General features: G+C 37.4%; 1 protein-coding gene and 1 non-coding gene across 2 annotated transcripts in view; one reads left to right on the top strand and one right to left on the bottom strand.

Moving 5' to 3' along the window:
• Nucleotides 1-16,092, top strand: part of SLC35F3 (solute carrier family 35 member F3) — a 1,079,377-nt gene that overhangs the window by 354,661 nt on the left and 708,624 nt on the right. The window lies entirely within an intron of this gene.
• On the bottom strand, nt 5,451-5,522 carry TRNAQ-CUG. Its single transcript has one exon. It is a non-coding gene; the product is annotated as a tRNA-Gln (tRNA).

Below are 16,092 nucleotides of genomic sequence, written 5' to 3'. Positions count from 1 at the left end.
TATCCTTTTTATTTCAGTTGGTTCTGTTGTGATGTCATGCATTTCATTTCTTATTCATGTTATTTGTATTCTCTCCCTCTTTTCCTTTGTTAGATTTGCCAGTGGTTTGTCAATTTTATTGATCTTTTCAAAAAACCAACTTCTGGTCTTGTTGATTTTTTCTATTGTCTTTATACATTCCATTCATTTCTGAAAACTACCAATTTTCCTAGATTCATTCTTTGTGCATTCCATGTTCTGATTATTAATGGATATTTGCAGCTGTTTCTCCATTTGAGTCATGCCGCATCAGCAAATGGAGGTCTCAAAAACTTTATTTTAGCCCTATCATTAAGGCTGATTCTACTCTGGTGATGTAGCTCTTTCCTGGTCCTATTTTGAGAGCCTTCAGACCTCAGTGGTTTATCCTACTGAACTATATCAGACAATGTTTCTGGGCTATTCATAAAGTTGCATAGTAATGTATCACGCAGTGTTTCTCTGCTATTCAAAAGTTTTCCCTGGCCAATTCTTTGAGAATTGGATGGCCTCCTCCTTCTTCCTAGTCTGCCTCAGTCTGTAGCTGTTGAAACCTGTGCACCATGTGCAACCTTGTTGGGTTTGAGACAGCGATGGCATAGCCTCAAGCTTCACAGTAATATGCCACCACAGCAGGACAAACTGACAGAAAAGTTTGTCTCCCTTAGCTGTTCAAAACCTCTGCACCCTCCCCACCCTCCTCTTACATAAATTCCTGCCTCTTTTCCGTAGCTTAGGAGGAGTATGGCCTGGGTCCCCAGCCTTATCTTGATCCCTGCCTCTGCTTCCTCACTCCGTCCTGGTCCCCCCCCCACATCTTTTTCTCTGCTTTCCCACCCCTTGGGAGGGGCCTGACCTGGGACTCTGGCCTTACCTCGATCCCTGCCTTTGCTTCACACTCTGTATCTCCTATAGTAGATCATAGGATTGCCTAATCCATAATGTCCAATAGTAGTCCATTTCAGCTCACTAATGCCTAGGATATTGATCTTGATGCATTATATTTTATTTTTGACAACTTCTAATTTTCCTACATTCATATTTTGTACATTCTACGTTCTAAATATTAATGGATGTTTGCAGCTGTTTTTTCTTATTTTGAGTCATGCCACATCAGCAAATGAAAGTCCCCAAAATTTTACTTAATCCACATTCATTAAAGTCACCTATACTTTCAGGGGGTAGCTCTTCCCCAGCCATATTTTTAGTGTCTTCCAAACTTATCTACCAGCACTATGTCAATGTTTCACTGCTATTCATGAGGTATTTTGATGACCATTTTTTTTTTCAGGAGTTGACCATCATGTTTCTCTTTCTAGTGTGTCTTAGTCTGGAAGCTTTTCTGAAACCTGTCTACCATGGATAACTCTGCTGGTGCTTGAAATACCAATGTCATAGTTTCCAACATCACAGCAACATGCAAGCTACCACACTATGACAAACTAATAGAGGGATGGTGTTTTTAGATAATCTCTTGTAGTAATTCTGTACATCCCTTCACCTCCAGGGCTTATTTTTGTTATTTATTTGTTTGCTTATGTACTGAGTAGCCAGTCATTTTAGTGAAGTATATTCCTTCCTTACCCACTTCTGTCTACCTCCTGTACTATGAAGATAGTGATGGTTTTTAACAATATCCTGGGGTATAAATTGCTCAACAGAACAATCCAATAAAAAGTAGAGTTCTAGTTCTGGTAAGATGACAAAATAGGCAGACAAACTACACAGACCGTCTTCCACAAAGAAAAGAGGAACCAATTAACACAGCTACAGAAGATAATCCTGGAGCCCTGAGCTCTGAAAGGAAGGATACAGAAGTGGACTGAACTCCAAATAGTAGAAGAACCTACATGAAAACACTGAAAAAGGAGACAGATAGAGCTGTGGTCTGTCAGCAATCCTGATGGCATGGACAGCTTGAATATTGCCAAGTGATGTTAACAACAACAATGCAACACACTGCCATGGAGTCGGATCTGACTCATAGTGACCCCTCCTTTGGTTTCCAAGGCAGTATCACTATGGAAGTACACTGCCCAACCTTACTTCTGAGGAGTGGCTGGTGGGTTTGAACTGCCAGCCTTCTGGTTAGCAATCAAATGCATTAGGCACTATACCACCAGAGCTCCCAAGTGGTGTTAGGACCTAAGAATTAACCTAAAAATCGGCCCTGTTACCCAGGAGCTGCACAGAAGACTGCACTGGAGGCTGGCAAATAAGTAGGGAAACAGAAAAGAAAGAGACAAACTTAGCTATGGATTTTTGCCTTTTTGGAGGGTGCAGCCATTTTGAATGTTTACAAGTGGTTTTACCATTTTGGATATTTAAAGTGACCATGTTCTCTCAGATTCCAGGGACTTAAGAATAGGCTCCACTTGCCAGGGACAGCAAGGACATACTGGACACTGAAGACTGGAAAGGTGTGATATTCACCTTATTATTCATATACCCCACACCTTCTTGGTGATTGGAGTTGTGGCCATCCCTCACTCTCACACACCTTCTGGGCCAGGATGAATTCCATCCCAGTCTGTGTACTCTGGCAGAGACTGGGTGCCCTGCCCAGCCCCACCCAGAATTTTTTTTTTTTTTTTTAATTTCTTTGTTTTAAAATTCTTTTCTTTTTTTCATGTCTCATCATTTTTATTATTATAGTTTCTTCTTCCCTTCCCAGGTTCTAGTTTTTAGCTTTTTCTTTCTTCCCTTTTCCTGGTTCCCATTATTTTCTTTCTTGTGAGCCTCCTCATTCCTTGTATTTCTTTTTGCATTTTTCCCATTTTTTCTTCACTATTCTCCTACTGTACCTTTTTTCTCTTATTCCTCCTTCCCCAAATATTGTAGGGTTTTTTTTTTCCCCATTCCTTTTTCTATTATATTTCTCTTGGCTTTTTAAAGTATTTCTTTAAATATTTTCTCTCATTTATTGCCTTTCTTCTTTTCTTCTTTGTCTTTTTTCTCTTTTTTGGTTCCTGTATGTTTATGTGGTGTGTCCTTGACTTCTTCCTTTTACTTTTTTGATGGCTTTTCAATTGTTATTTTTGTCTAAGTGGGAGACATCAATCATACCCATATGACCCAACCACACTCACACCTCCTGCAGCTCTGCTTACTGAGTGAGGGACAGAATTTCCTTCTGCACAAATTGACCAAAGACATACACACTCCAATAAGAGCCTGACTCACCCTTAACTGTTCTTCATAAACAGTTAACAGAGATCTGTGCAGCCACTCTCATTCTTCATCACACCCACCAGGAGACAAGTGGTGAGTGCATAAGTGATGCCAACTACTAAATAGAGGAGCAGAGTACCTTGCTTACTCAGATACATTAAAAAAAAAAAAACTAGAGAAATAGAAAATCTTGGGCAAATCAGTTCAACATACTTTCACCAATTAAATGTAAATACAACAAAGTCACAGTGTCTCAGAGACAACATAACATCATAGTCCACACAAAGAAGCAAGATAAAGCAGGAGAAACAAAGGAGTAGGGTAGACACCCAGAACACATCCCCTAGAAAGAAGCAGCATTGGAACTCCCTGATAAGAAATTCAAGAGAATTATACTTAGGTATCTTCAAATGATTGGGAGACAGCTCAAGTAAAACACTGAAAAACTAAGGAAGACACATACAAAAACCTCGAACAATTTTGGAAGAAAATACAAGAAAAAAAATGATGAAATAAATGAAAAATTAGAAATGATACAAAATCTACACAAAGAAATTCAGAAGATTAATACTAAATTTTCAGAAATAGAGAGTACATTGAAAGGGCAAAGGAGTAGAATTGAATCAATGGAAGACATAATTAATGAGATTGAAGACAAATACCTGAATACTTCTTTGGAAAGGGATTAATCAGAAAAGATCAAAACAAAATGAAGAAAGCCTAGTTTCATGTGGGATACCACCAACAGAAGTAAGCTACACATAATTGGAATTCTAGAACAGGAAGAGAAAAATAAAACCACTGAGAAAATTGTCCAAGATTTGTTGGAAGAAAACTTACTTCTCTGATATGATGAAAGATGAGGATATATCCATTCAGGAAGTCCAACGAACCCCAAACAGATGGACCCCAAAAGAATATCACCAAGACATATCATCATCAAACTCCTCAAAACCAAAGACAATAAAAGAATTATGAAAGTAACATGGGAAAAAGGAAAAGTTACCTACAAAGGGCAACCAATAAGACTAAGCTTTGATTTCGCAACAGAAGCCATGCAAATGAGAAGGCAATCAGATGGTATATATAAAACCCTGAAAGAGAAAAATTTCCAACCAAGAGTTATATACCCAGAAAATATTGTCCCTCATATATGATGGTGAAATTAGGAGATTTCCAGATAAGCAGAAATTAAGGGAATTTATTAAAACCAGACCAACCTTGCAAAAGATACTAAAAGGAGTCTTTTGAATAGAGAACCAATGATAGCAGACAACAACCAACCATTAACACACAAGATAACATAACCCAGAAACCAACCCAGTTATGGAAGTATCCAAAGTAAAATAAGCTTCTTGTTGTTGTTGTTTGCCATCGAGTCGGCCCCGACTCATAGCGACCCCTCCTTGGTTTCTGAGGCAGTATCGCTACGGAAGTAGGAATGCCCAACCTTCCTTCCGAGGAATGGCTGGTGGGTTTGAACTGCCAGCCTTCTGGTTAGCAGTCAAGTGCCTTAGGCACTATGCTACCTACAAGATTGTAAAGAGGGAACCAGAGACATTAACTGGCAAATGGGGACAACTAGAAAATAAAAGGAGGGAAAAAAATAGTCTAATTACAGAACTTCTAAATGGTGAGAACTTCTAAATTTTCTCACCTAAGTGGTGAGAAAATCGAGTTGCAAAATAGAATGGGGCTATTCTAGAGTTAGGGAGAAATTATAAATTACAGGTAACTTCAAAGACAAATGATAAATCTTAACAAGAAATAAAAAAGAAGACAAGAACAAATATTTTGCAATGAAGGAAATGATAACATGGTTCAAAAACAAAATGATCCCTGCACAGAAAATTATATGGAAAAAAAGAAACCAGGAACACCATGGGGAAAAAAAAAAAAAAAAGAAGCTGACATTTACAAATTCATACTTGTTGATAATTACACTGAATGTGAATGGATTAAATGCATCACTCTTGAGACGGAGAGTTGCAGACGGATAAGAAAACATAACCCATCACTATGCTGTCTACAAGGAACATACCTTAGAGAGAAATACACAAAACCAAACAAGAAAAACCGAACTCACTGCCATTGTGTTGATTCAACTCATAGCGACCCCTCCTTGAGTTTCCGAGGTGGTATCACTATGGAACAGATTGCCCAACCTACCTTCTGAGGAGTGACTGGTGGATTTGAACCACCAGCCTTCTGGTTTGCAGTCAAATGCCTTAGGCACTATGCCACCAGAGCTCCCAAATGTTAGGTTCCACTGAGATTTGAACTCAGATCACTGGATTCAGAGTCCATAGTGCTAACCATTACCCCATGGAACCCTACACAGAAATACACAAATAGACTAAAAATCAAAGATTGAAAATATATATATAAAGGAAATGGCAACCAAAAAAGAGTAGGAAAGCAATATTAATTTCTGATCAAATTGACTTTAAGACAAAAACCATCATATGAGACAAGGAAGGACATTATATAATGATTAAAGGATCAATTGAACAAGAAGATATAACCATAATAAATATCTGTGCACCCAAGGAAAGAGCCACAAAATACATAAATCAGACTTCAACAGAATTGAAAAGACAAATAGGTGACTCCACAGTCATAGTAGGAGACTTTAATACACCACTTTCAATGAAAGATAGAACAAATGGAAAGAAACTCAACAAAGATGCAGAAGAACTAAACAATAAAATCCACCAACTTGACCTTACAGACATCCACAGAGCACTTCACCCAACAGCAGCACAATATATCTTCTTTTTCAGTGCACATGGAATATTCTCCAGAATAGACGATATGTTAGGCCATAAATCAGCCCTTAGTAAATTAAAAAACTTTGAAAAACTATAAAGCATCTATTCAGATCCCAATGCTATAAAATTAGAAATCAGCAGTAAGAAGATCAATGGAGAAAGAGCAAACATGGAAACTGACAACAGTCTCCTTAAGAGCAACTGGGTAATAGAAGAAATAAAAAATGAAATTAAAACATTCCTTGAATCAAGGGACAAGCTTGTAGTCACTTCTTGGTCACAGGCAGAGGGATGGAGTAGTTGAACCTGTGGGCTCTGGACCATTCTCCCAGGGGACATCAAGCTCATTTGGCATAACATACTAAACAAAATATTGTTCCACCTCCTACTTTGGCAAGTAAGGACTGGGATCTTAAAAGCATGCAATCAGCCATCTAGATGCAATGATGGGTCTCTCCTCATCCAGAGGAAAGAAGAATGAAAAAAAAAAAAAAAGAAAAAAAAAGATTCATGGAAACAATTAGTCCTAATGAGTGGGACACAATGCAATCTGCAGCGTATATGACTATGAGACCAGAAGAACTAGATGGTTCCTGGCTACCACTGATAACCACTCAGAGAGGGATCTATGTAGGAGATCCTGGATAGAGAGGGAGAACAACGTGGAACAAAACTCAAAACCATTTAGAAAAAAAGGGGGGGGGACAAGATTTGCTAGACTGATAAGGGTGTGGTGGAACCACTGAGACTATGGCTCCTTGCTACCCTTCAAGTCTGGAATTGAACCCACACCTGTGGCTTCCAGCCAAACAAAAGACAGCATATGAGTTGAACATTTTCCTGAGGTAGATACACTCCTTGGAGAGAACAATCATGGGAGAAAGAAGGGCTGTTTATGCACAAGGGAGACAGCTCAGGGCACAGGGGTGCATGGAGGGATGGACACAGGGAAGAGGTCACTATTGGTTGAAAGTGGGAGGGGAGCTGTTACATTGTTCTGAATTGTGATCAATGTCATGAGACAAAGTGTATGTGAGTTGCTGTATGGAAAGTGAATTTGCTCTGTCAATTTTCACCCAAATCACACACACACACACAAAAAAAAAAATTTTTGAATCAAATGAGAATGAAAACACAACATATCAAAATCTTTGGGACCCACAAAAGCAGTGATCAGAGGCCAAATTATAGCAAAAAAAATGCACACATCCAAAAAAAAGAAGAAAGAGCCAAAATCAACACCTTAAACTGACATTTCCAACAGTTAGAAAAAGAACAGCAAGAAAAGCCCACAGTCACCAGAAGAAAAGAAATTAAAAAGATTTGAGCAGAAATCCATGAAATAGAAGATAGAAAGCCAATAGAAAAAATAAAAAAGATTAGAAGTTGGTTTTTTCAAAAATTTAATAAAATTGACAAACCACTGGCAAATGTAACAAAGGAAAAGAGGGAGAGAATACAAATAATATAAATAAGAAATGAATTGGGCAACATCACAACACAGCAAACTGAAATAAAAAAATATTAGGATACTATGAAGAACTGTACTCCAAACAATTGAAAATCCAAAAGAAATGGACAGATTTCTAGAAACACACTACTTACCTAAACTAACACAGACTGAGGTGGAAAAACTGAATAGAACAGATTGAACAGGTCACAAAAAAATTACCAACAACAACAAAAAAGTCCTGGCTCAGTTTCACTGGAGAATTCTACCAAACATTCAGAGAAAAACAGGCACCAATGCTAGTAAAACTGTTCCAGAACATAGTAAAAGATGGAATCCTCCCAAATTCATTTTATGAAGCAAGCATGGTCTTGATACCAAAACCAGGCAAAGACATCATTCAAAAGGAAAACTATAGACCAATATCCTTCATGAATATAGACTCAAAAATATTCAACAAAATCCTAGCCAATAGACTCCTATATATATATATATATATATATATATATATATATATACTCACACATTATGACCAAGTGGGGTTCATATCACATATTCAAAGATGGTTCAACATTAGAAAAACAATCAATGTCATCCACCACATGAATAAAACAAAGGAAAAGAACTGCATGATCATATCAATCGTTGCAGAAAAGACATTTGATAAAATCCAACACCCATTCCTGATCAAAACTCTCAGCAAAATAATCAACATAATTAAGGGCATATATGCAAAACCAACATCTAACATTATTCTCAATGTAGAGAGACTGAAACAATTCCCCTTGTGAACAGGAACCAGACAAGGATGACTTCTATCACCACTTCTATTCAACATTATATTGAAAGTCCTAGCCAGGGCAAGAAGGCAAGTAAGGGAAGTAAAAGGCATCCAGAATGGTAAAGAAGAAGTCAATCTATCCGTATTTTCTGATAATATGATCTAATACATAGGAAACCAACTAGAATCAGTAAAAAACAAACAAACAAACAAACAATAAACTACTGGAACTAATTGAGAGATTTAGCATAGTGGCAGAATACAAGATCAATATAAAAAAATCAGTTGGATTCTTCTACAGCAGCAAGATTGTTGAAAAGGAAATAAAGAAATCAATACCACTTAAAATAGCTACCAATAAAATAAAATACTTGAGAATAAATCTTACCAGGGACACAAAAGACCTGTACAAAGAAAACTACAAAAGACTACTTCAAGAAACCATAAGAGATCTACATAAATGGAAGAACATACCATGCTCTTGGATAGGAAGATTGAACATAGTGAAAATGTCAGTTCTACCCAAAGCAGTCTATACATTAAATGCAATCCCAATCCAGATCCTATCAACATTTTTTTAAGTATATGGAACAAATAATCACTAACTATAAATAAAAGGAAAGAGACCTTGGATAAGCAAAGCACTATTGAAGAAGAACAAAGTAGGAGGTCTCACACTGCCTGATCTCAAAACCTACTATACAGCCACAATAGTCAAAACTTCCTGGTATTGGTACAATTACAGAAACTTAGACAAATGGAATAGAATTGAGAGCCCAGAAATAGAGCTATCGACCTATGGTCAGCTGATATTTGACAAAGGGCTGAAATCCATTAAATGGGGGAAGAGATTGTTTAACAAATGGTGCTGGCAAAACTGGATATCCATTTGCAGAAAAATGAACCAAGATCTGTACCTCACACCATACACAAAAACTAATTCCAGTTGGACCAGAAACTTAAATGTGAAACCTAAGACTATAAAGTTCCTCAGGGAAAAACTAGGGGAAATTTTATGGGCCCTAATATATGGCATGAATAGACTATCAGGCATAATCCAAAATGCACAAACAGCAGAAGATAAACTAGATGAATGGGACCTTCTGAAAATTTAATTTTTATGTGCTTCCAAAGTCTTCTCCAAAAGAATAAAACAGTTTGGGAAAAAATATTTGGCAATGACATTTAAAAATTTAATTTTTATGTGCTTCCTAAGTCTTCTCCAAAAGAATAAAACAGTTTGGGAAAAAAAATATTTGGCAATGACATATCTGACAAGGGACTTATCTCTAGAATTTATAGAAAATTCCAACACCTCAACAGCAAAAGCATAAATAATCCGATTGAAAAAATGGGCAGAAGATGTGAATAGACACTTCACCAAAGAGGATATTCAGGTGGCCAATAAATACATGAAGAAATGTTTACGATCATTAGCCCTTAGACAGATGCAAATCAAAACAACTATGAGATATCATCTTGCTACAAGACTGGTAGCAAAGTTCAACAAGAAAGAAAATAACAAATGCTTGCAAGGATGTGCAGAGAATGGGACTGTCATACACTACTGGTGGGACTGTCAAATGATACAACCATGGTGGAAAGCAGTATGGTGATTCCTTCGAAAGTTGGAATTAAGAATACCATTTGAATCAGAATTCTATTACTAGATATATATCGTAAAGATGTGACAGCCAGGACAAGAACAGATATATGTGAACTTATGTTTATTGCAGCACTATTTACAATAACAAAAAAATAAAATAAAATAAATAAAAAATAGTCAACCTACATGCCCATCAACAGAAGAATGGATAACCAAACTATTGTACATACACACAATGGAATGCTATGCAACCCTAAAAATTAATGTAGAATCTGCAAAACACCACATAATGTAGATGAACTTGGAGGACATTATGCTGAGTGAAACAACTCGATCACAGAAGGACAAATATTGTATTAATCCATTATTGAAAAAAGTCACTGAAAGCTTTATGTATGGAAGGAAACTTTCTTTACTGGTTTTCAGGCATAGGAAGGGAGAGGAGAGAGCACTGCTAGATAGGTAGAGACAAGTATTGATCTGGGTGAAGGCAAGGGCAATGTACCAAATATAAGTGATTAATACAGTGTCATTGAGGAAGTGGAAGACATAAAGAGATGCGTGGGATGTACAGACAACAAAGATCAACGTTTTTGCACATATAGTGCAGGGTTGTCAGTGATGGTAAACATTGATTTACATGTAGGTGGACAGGCTGAATGATCAGGTATGTCTAGACAGGGAGCAGTGTGCCCATGACCATGTATAGGATTGGCAGACAATGTTTCCACAAGTGCATTTGTATGTTCTTTAAGAATGTCCAGCTATATAGTAGACCTGACAAGGCACAAGGTTGTAGTCTAGTCACTTCTTGGCCACAGCCAACTATGTGGAAGAGCGGCAAGTAGTTGGACCTATGGCCTCAGGACCATGGTCACAGGGGACATCAAGCTCAATTAGCATAACATACTACACAAAACCATTGTTCCACACCCTACTTTGGTGAGTAGCAACTGGGATCTTCAAAGCTTGCAAGAGGCTATCTAGAAGCAACAATGGGTCTCTCCTCATCCAGAACAAAGAATGAAGAAGACTAAAGACACATGGAAACAATTACCAAGGAACTGGTACACCATGCGATCCTCAGCCTATGTGATTATGAGACCAGAAGAAATAGATGGTGCCCATTTACCACTGTCAACCCCTTGGAGGGGGGCTATGTGGGAAATCCTAGATAGAGTGGGTGAACAACATGGAAGAAAACCCAAAATCATAAAAAAAAAAGGACCAGGTTTGCTAGTCTGATAAAGCCTGGTGAAACCCGTGAGACTATGGCTCTTAGCTGCCCTTCAGGTCTGAATTGAACCCACGTCTGTGGATTCTATCCAAACAAAAACAAGCATATGAACTGAGCATTTACATTAGGTAGACACACTCCTTGGAGCGATAGATTATAGGAGAATAGAAGGGCTGTGTATGAACAGGGAGACATCTCAGGAGGCAGGAGTACATGGGAGGGAAGCATACATGGAAGAGATAAGTATGGGGAAGAAGTGGGAATAGAGCTGTTGCAGTGTGGGAAATTGCAGTCAATGTCATGAAACAAAGTGTATATGAACTGCTGTATGGAAAATGAATTTGTTTTGTAAACTTTCACCAAAATCACGATAAAAATTAAAAAAAAAAAAAGAGTAGACTCCTTTGAAGGGATAGTTCCCACTGTCAGTATTTCACATTTCTTTTGACACCTAGAGAGCACCTTCCAGCTGTCTTTTTCCCTTGATATCTTTAACAAACTAATGAGCTCACAGATGCTTTTACCACAACCTCTGGTAGCATAGTGCCTAAGCCAATTGACTGCTAACCAGAAGGCTGGCGGTTCAAATCCACCAGCCACTCCTCAGAAGGAAGTTTGAACAATCTACTTCAGTAGTGATATTGCCTTAGAAACCCAAGGAGGTGTCACTATGAGTTGGGTCCAACTTAAATGCACATTAGCAACAACTATTTTGAAAGTGTTACTGTTAGGCTTGAACTCTGTTTAGTTGCAAATGTAGTCAGTTCTTTTTGGAAGATAGGATCTGTCTTCATTTCCTAGTGTTGCTGTAACAGAAATATCACACATTGGTGACTTTAAAGAATAGAAATTTCTTTTCTAATAGTTCTGGAATCTAAAAGTTCAAATCAAGCTATATTGATTCCTTCTCTGCAGGTAATTTCAGGTATTCCTCAATTCTTTGTCTTGTAGACAGAACTCACAGAACCTGTGTCTTCTCCATGTCTCCGTATCTAATCCAGGGCTTCAAAGTGGTTCATTCCAGTATAACTCCCTGCTGATAATTTGCATTTCCACCCAAGATACACTGAATCAAAATCTACATTTTAACATGATGCTTAGGTGAGTCTTATAAATACATAAAAGTTATTATGTAGACATAAGAATAATCTGAGGATTGTGTTAAAGTGTAGATTCTTATTCAGCATGTCGGGAGTGGAAATACAAATTCTTAGTAAGGCACTCAAACTGGAATGACCTGGTTTGAAGCTCTGGTCTAATCTACTGTTTTCATAACTGAGAAGTGACTAGATTTAGAAACTAAATTCTATTGGGAAATGATATAATTAACATTGAAAAGAAGACCTTATTCTGAGTAGGATTACATCCACAGCTACAAGATTAAGCACACACACACACACATATATGTATATGTATATGTATATGTGTGTATATATATATATATATATATATATATATATATATATATATATATATTGGGGGGGCACAATTTAATCCATAAAAAGAGCTGTTTGTTTTATGATCTGTGTTTTTCCCCAGCTAAATCTCTGAATTAAGACACTAGGTTTAGAGAAAATGATCTACTACATTCTGAGTGACACACATACTTTAAGAGCTGAATGCTAAGTGTAGGAAGAGGCAGTAGTCTCATTTCACTTGGCTTACCTCTGCTAGTGTGGAACCACCACCTTCTGAGTCAGGGCAAGGGCACTCTGAATTCTAGTGTTCTCACTTGTGCTGTGCATGAGGTAGATCCTCTGTCCCACCAGTGGGAGCTAGATGGCGAATGGAGCTTACAACTCAGCCAATCACCCAAAACAGTCTCAATAGCAGGTAGCTGGGGGCAAGATGAGACTTACTGATTCCTTCCCTCCCAGAAGATAAGATTATAATTGGAAACTTTGGGGAGAGGGAACTCTGTGATCCTGGTTGCACCAGTCTGAAATGGAGTCTTCATCTCACTGAGCTAGGAGGGAGAAGGAGGTATTGCTTTTGGTTAAAATACCACACTCACTGTTCTTACCAAATGTTACTATATTTTCTTGAGCATATATATATATATATGCCATATGCCCTAATGACCATTTGCAGAGATTATATATGTTTGTTGTTACTTTTTATAATTTTCATTAACTTCACTAGAGAGCAAATCCACAGATCTCCTCACACTGTCACATCAGAAGTAGATCTCCAAATATATGTTTTTTAGGGGCATGTTTTATCTTTGTCTGTTTTGGACTTATTATTTCATGGTCCTAGATCTCATCATTTCCCTTACGGTCACTGATTATAGTTTGTATTTGAGAAAGGACTGTAGTTCCTATGACTTTCTTTTTCTGTTTTCCAACTAGATGACTCTTGAGTAGGGTTTTGGACTGAGAAACTGGTTGGCAAAATACGAAGGGCTTCATTTAGGGATTAATTTGATATTTAATAGTCAATAGTTTCTTTTTAGCAAGCTAGAAGTTGTCTTATAAGGTTTTAAATTTTACAATTCAGTTCAGCTCCAAACTTATAAGTAAACCCTATAAGGTTTTCCTCTCAGGGTTTTAGGCACAAGAACCTATGGTGTATCCTAAATACAGTTAATCACATGTAATGTCTTTCTGTATAATAGTCACGCTGCAATCAATTGTGCTCAATTTTATGTAATTAACTCATAAGATTTTACTGTGTTCTCTTAAATCAAATTATAAATGATGATTGTTGATTGATTTATTGCCTTAAGAAACCATGTCCAAGCAGATTTCAGTTTAAATTATGTATAGTTTAGGAATCATAACACCTGGGGACATGAGCTACTTATTACTAAAGTTTCTTTTCCTCTACCAGCAACATGGCAGTAAAGGATTATGGTGCATTTTTTCCCTGTCGTGTTAGGAAGCAGGCATTCAAAGCTGACTCACAGGATATTAGAATATTCAATATCAAAGTGTTGAAGCCTTTATTTATTATTATTATTTTATGATAGCTTAACAAAAAGTCAAAAATGGTGCCAGTTACCTCAAACCTAAACCCACTGCCATTGACTTGATTCTGACTCATAGTGACCCTAAAGGACATATTAGAACTGCCCAATAGCTTTGCCAAGGCTGTAAATCTTTACAGAATCAGATTGCTTAATCATTCTCCTGTGGGGTGGCTAGTGGGTTTGAATGGTAAGCACCTGAACGCCTATGCCCCTGCACACCCTTAGTTACCTCAAGTAATCTGAATACAAAAAAAAAAAAAGGAAGAATGTCTGTGATGATAGAAAGAATATTGGCATGGTTTGTCTATGTCTTTGAAAAGATTTGTTACACAATTAAAATACTTACAGTAGTGGAGTAGGAAGGGAGGATGCAGGAAGGGGTGTGAGATGAGCCAATAGAATGTGCTTATTTTTTTAAAAGAAATTGGCTTCTCATTCCACATTTACTTTTTCAGGTTTGTATTTAGAAAGATTAGAAGATTTAGAAGCAGAGTGCTACTACCTCTTTCTGCTGCAGAGCAGCTGGTGGATTCAAACCAGCAAACTTTCAGTTAGCAGTTGAGCACTTAACCACTACCACCAGGGCTTCTTTAGAAAGATTTGGGACCTGAGAATAAGAAGTTGTCATTTATACACATATCCTCCCATTGTTTTTACATTAATATTAGTATATAATAATATATGAGTCTCCCATTTGTCTGTGAGAAAAACAGATCATCACTCCCCCCACTCCCCACTTTGGTGGGGATATGACTATGAACATCAAGGTTTAAGAATTGTATGTATGATCTTTTGAAAATGAATCATTCTGATTTCCAGCTTGATCACACCTTAACAACAGCCATTTCTTGAAGCTTATATGAACATACCTTTTATTTATAAAATTAATTGTTTCTATAGAAGAATAAGAGTTTAGATGAGTTTGCTTCAGTTAAGAAAATTGAATTTTTTAAAAAAATCAATGTTAAAACAATAAATTAATACAGTAAAAACTTGCCATACTATGTGTCCAGAAATTTTAATTATTTAAAATATGGTGTCATGTTGTGAGGTCAAGGAAATGACCAAGACAAGGTACCAGGGATCCAGTGGGAGGATAAGGATCAGGGGATAAGCGACAAATCCATCCCATCCTGGCTGTATCTTGGCACCACCTGCTAGCACTATTCTGCTCTTTGATCTATTTGCAGTCCTGTGTCCTGATTAAAAAAAAATATATATATATATATATATATATAATAATAACAATGTATTAGTAATCCCAAAGATTTGGATCTTCTACAATTCTAAGGATGGGTAAAAAGAACCGCTGTGAGCTATTGGAACCATGGTTTCATCTCCAACTGCCTGCTACCTACATCTTTTCTCAGCACAGCAGCAGGACTGGTCCCTTTACAATCAAACTCAAGGGAAGACAGTGAGTTGCCTTCTACCTTCAATGAAGTCTCCAAGATACTCAAAAGTGTTTTTCCTGCCTCCACCTCTATCTTCTTGCCCTCCCTTCTTCTCCTCCATTCCCCCAGTCACATTGGCCACCATGATATTTCTCCATTCCATCAGGCTCACTGGCTGGGGCTCTAGACAGCAGCAGAAAATCAGGAATCTCCATGTTTGATGGTGCCTGGTTTTCCAAAGATACAGGATGTATTGTTAGGAGGACACAAGGGATGTGAAGATCCACCTTCCTCTACTTCCCCACTTAATGACAGTAGGATTGCTTTCTATTTTATCCTTGGTCTTACCCTTTCTTTCCACCTAACACTCCCCCAATGATAAAAACTAACCCTTGCCTACTTTTCATATAGGAGCTTATGGATGCAAAGGATGGAAAACAATCACCCCAAAGAAATTATATTAGAATTTGTATTATCATAGGGTTTATTACACTTCATTTATGTAGATTATTAAGGAACAAGTAATTTCATATGTGAGTTAACTTTTGTATTAATAAAGCTGGCCTCTGGCAGAGGCGGGGCAAGATGGCGGACTAGGCAGAAGGATTGCACAGACCCTCTTCAACAAAGAAAAGGGAAACCAATAAATACAGACACAGAAGATAATCTTGGACCCCTGAGCCTTGAAGGAAA

Source organism: Orycteropus afer, unplaced genomic scaffold (assembly GCF_000298275.1).
Source record: "Orycteropus afer afer isolate SDZICR_OR568_19922 unplaced genomic scaffold, OryAfe1.0 scaffold00050, whole genome shotgun sequence".
NCBI lineage: Eukaryota > Metazoa > Chordata > Mammalia > Tubulidentata > Orycteropodidae > Orycteropus > Orycteropus afer.
Note: the sequence above shows the minus strand (reverse complement) of the source record. Positions and strands in the feature narration are given on the sequence as shown.